The sequence below is a fragment of the Fringilla coelebs genome, assembly GCF_963513975.1.
Source record: "Fringilla coelebs genome assembly, chromosome: 3".
In the NCBI taxonomy this organism is placed as follows: Eukaryota; Metazoa; Chordata; class Aves; order Passeriformes; family Fringillidae; genus Fringilla; species Fringilla coelebs.
In genome coordinates, this window is record NC_140030.1 from 45,986,495 (window position 1) to 45,986,770 (window position 276).

The window sequence follows — 276 nt, forward strand, 5'->3', positions numbered from 1 at the left end:
GCTACTCTACCAACAGCTGCCCATGCTTAATACTTAGTGGTCTATTGGAACAAAGTATGTTCTTTCAAAAGAGATGTGTAAGAAAAGCCACTGTAAAACATTTAGTTTTGAAGATGCACTAGGAGCTCTTTGTAAACTGAAAAGTAGAAAAACATGGATTAATTATGTTAAGAAAAGAATACAAAAAACACTAGAAATGACCATCAAACTTCCAAAGAACAAGCACCACAATGGACATTAGCATTCGATTTTGCAGTGTACAGCAATGCAATAATT